This window comes from Crotalus tigris, unplaced genomic scaffold (assembly GCF_016545835.1).
Source record: "Crotalus tigris isolate CLP2741 ecotype Arizona unplaced genomic scaffold, ASM1654583v1 scf7180000021113.187851, whole genome shotgun sequence".
Lineage (NCBI taxonomy): Eukaryota > Metazoa > Chordata > Lepidosauria > Squamata > Viperidae > Crotalus > Crotalus tigris.
This window is the reverse complement of record NW_024098355.1, coordinates 181,196-184,817: the sequence shown is the minus strand read 5'-3', so window position 1 is coordinate 184,817 and position 3,622 is coordinate 181,196. Positions and strand designations below refer to the sequence as shown.

Below are 3,622 nucleotides of genomic sequence, written 5' to 3'. Positions count from 1 at the left end.
GTGGCTGTCCCTATGAAGTGGTTTTAGTGATTGTCTTGTAATTCAGACACTGAACAACTACCTATTTACGTGCTAACCTTTAATCATGATAAGATGTAATTGAAATTGTACAATGCTCAACTCAACCACTATTTTCAGAGATTTGAACCCTCCCTGGGTAAATTTTGATAAGTTAATCTGAAGAATTTCTTTTTCATGAATTATAAAGAAAGGGAGAGATAGGGACCTCCGAAGAAGAAGAAGAAGAAGAAGAAGAAGAAGAAGAAGAAGAAGAAGAAGAAGAAGAAGAAGAAGAAGAAGAAGAAGAAGAAGAAGAACAACAACAACAACAACAACAACAACAACAACTTCAGGAAGAACTTCAGCTAGAAGCAAATGTCTTTCAATCTAAGTGATGAAAGACATGTGTTTGCTTTGCTACTTTGGTCCTGTTTTATATTTTTAGAAGTCTTCAGCTGGGACAAAATAACTAGAATATCTGCAAGGGGTATATTAATAGCTCTCTGGGGACAGCCAGCCTCAGTTAATGCTAAGGACTGAACACAAAAGAGGTGTGGAGCTTCAACGCGATTCCTTATCACAACAAATATTTAATCAAAGAATATCTTGAAAGCATTAAAATTGGGCATAAAAACCATTTTTTGTGGATAGTAGAAGCATTTATTTCCCAAGTGGTTAGTAGGAGATATTTTTAATTGATTTTATTGTTTTTTTTATCTTTGAACGTTGTATGTGCCCAGGGTCATTGAGAGTTGGATAGCAAACAAGTTTAACAAACTTTAGTTGGTTGCATAAACAGTCAGATGTTGTGATTGAATTTGGCATTGATCTGGGATGGGCAAATATTGCTGTTTGATAGCGTTAAATGTATCATCAAAGGATGTAAACTGTTTCAAGTAAAGCAGCCTTTTGCAACTCATTGATGGTGATTTTGTCAATGCCGATGCTTTCCCAATGGTGTCCATACATTTTGGGATTAAACTAAAGTTTAATTACTATTACTTCTGATTGATAACAGAATAAGCAGGAGCCTTGAAGGTCTTCTAGTCCAACCTGCTGCTCAAGCAGGAAACTCTACACACTTTCAGACAAATGGTTGTCCAATCTCTTCTTCAAAAGTTCCACTGTTGGAGCATTCACAACTTCTGGAGGGAGGTTGTTCCAATGGTTAATTGTTCTGTCAGGAAATTTCTCCTTAGTTCTAGGTTGGTTCTCCGCTTGATTAGTTTCCATCCATTGTCCTGCCTTCAGGTGCTTAGGTTGACTCCCTCTTCTTTGTGGCAGCTCCTTAGATATTGGAACTCTGCTATTATGTCACCCCTAGTCATTCTTTTCATTAAACAAGACCTACCCAACTGCAGCAACCATTGTTCATATGATTTAGCCCCTCATCATCTTTGTTGCTTTTCTCTGCAGTTTTTCCAGACTCTCAACATTTTTTATATATCATGGCGACCAAAACTGGATGAAATATTCCAAGTGTGGTCTTATCAAGGCATTATAAATTGGTATCATTTTATATATATATAAATTTATATATCGATAGAGAGAGAGAATATATATATAGAGAGAAGCAACTTAGAATTAAAAAGAAATTTCCTGAAAGTTAGAACAATTAATCAGTGGAACTGCTTGCCTCTAGAAGTTGTGAGTGCTCCAACACTGGAAGTTTTGAAGAAGGGATTGGACAGCCATTTGTCTGAAATATTGATCACATAGCCAGCTTGTTGTTTAGAATGGATTTTGTGTAGCATTATCAAATCAACAGGGAATAGAGAATAGAATAGAGCTGGAAGGACCTTGGAGGTCTTCTAGTCCAGCCCCCCTCCCCCCCTCAAGCAGTAGAACCTATACCATCTCAGACAGGTGAATATGCAGTCTCGTCTTAAAAATATCCAGTGATGGTGCTCCAACAATTTCTGGTGGCAAGCTATTCCACTGGTTGATTCTCCTCGCTGTCAGGAAGTTTCTCCTTAATTGCAGGTTGCTTCTCTCCTTGATCAGTTTCCAACCATTGTTTCTCATCCTTCCCTCTGCCTTATATAAAAACTCCTTTGAAAATCTCTACTCAACCTCTATTTCCAGCTGCATCCAATTCTGCAGGCAGTTCTTTCAACTTTCTAACTTAAGTGGATGGACTTTCCTTTTGTCAATATCATGTAACTAGGTCTTAAACACATTTTGCCTGCAGGTCGTGCCATCCCTGATTATGTCAACCCTCAATACTGTGACACAATCATTTTCCTTTTTATATTGTTTGGCGTTAGCTACTTTGTTCAATAAATTTGTTTTTTATTGAACGCACATATTATTTATGGCTATCAAACATGAGAGTACAGTGATAGTAAGACTTCATGAAAGTTCTTCCTTTGCAGCTTGCTGTTCCTCCAGGCTGCCCTGCTGCTCATCCTTGAAGACTCTTTGAAGAGCCACCTTCAAGGATGTTCTGGGCTGACTCTTTCCCCTCTGCTTCCTCCCCACTAAGAAATAAAGGAGGGGGTTGATGCTGCTCTTGAGAGTAGCACTTCCTATTCCAATTGTCAAGAGGACGGGATGAGGGAAACTGAAATAATAAATGACATATGAGGCATACATTGGGAGAGAAAAAAGGAGGAAGAGGAGGAGAGCCAGCAAGATGGTGGTGAGAAACTTCCTTTGATTGCGTTGTGATTTAGACCTCATGTGAATCCAGAGGGTCACAGTAGACAAAACCATGAGAGGCGTACAAAATAAGCCATTCACAATAAGCTGGTCTGGTGGAGAATGAAGTGCACAACAGAGAGCAGGAAGGAGAGCATCCAATGGGGCCACAAACAAGAGTGGTGAGATGGCGGATGATGGCAGTGATGCCAGAGTGGGAAGAGGACAGACACACACCTGTCCAGGCTGATGGCCATCAGCAGAAACTGGTTAGCAGAATAGGTGAAGGAAAAGAGCTCAAAAAACTATGTAAGCTCCTTTATAAAAAGTTGACACCCCCACAAATATAGCTGCCATAATGAGGGATGTGAGGACCCCAAAATCAGCAATGGAGAGTTTCAGGATTTAAATGGTGAAAGAATTCCTCTTAATGGAAAAGGCCAGGAGATAAATGGTCTTTCCATTTTCTACCAAGCCCAAAATGCAAATAAGGGCAATGAAGCCATTGATACGATTTCGTGTTAAATTATCAACCAGCTGATTATCTAAAGAAGATATTTCTGGTATTTTAGAAGTATTCAGAGCAGTTTCCATATTTTTGATAATACAGAAAGAAATGTTGACCTTTTCTGGATCACTCTTTGAAAGTTCAGGAGTATCCAAAATACTTTGGGGATGCACCCTACTTAAAAAAAAGAAAAAAAAAGAGAATTAGTTCACTTACACACAGACACACCAGACACACAGGCACACACACAAACTTATTTTTCACTTACAGATATCATATCAACACATATGTATTTTTTTCATCATCTGATGGAAATTACATCCCTAAAATCAATGCTACTTATGAGGCTGGAGAATTGCTGTACTCAGTAGAGACCCAAAATCTTCAAGATGCATTTCAGTAAAATTTCCACCAATTCCCATTATTAGAGTTATCAGGTATCAGGCATTTGTTTAACAACCGTCACAAAGCAGA

The 3,622-nt window shown here is 38.7% G+C and overlaps 1 pseudogene; it reads right to left on the bottom strand.

Annotated features, from left to right (window-relative positions):
• Nucleotides 1-2,352: 2,352 nt before the first annotated feature.
• LOC120320026 lies at nt 2,353-3,234 on the bottom strand (annotated as a pseudogene).
• Between the last annotated feature and the right edge of the window lie 388 nt (nt 3,235-3,622).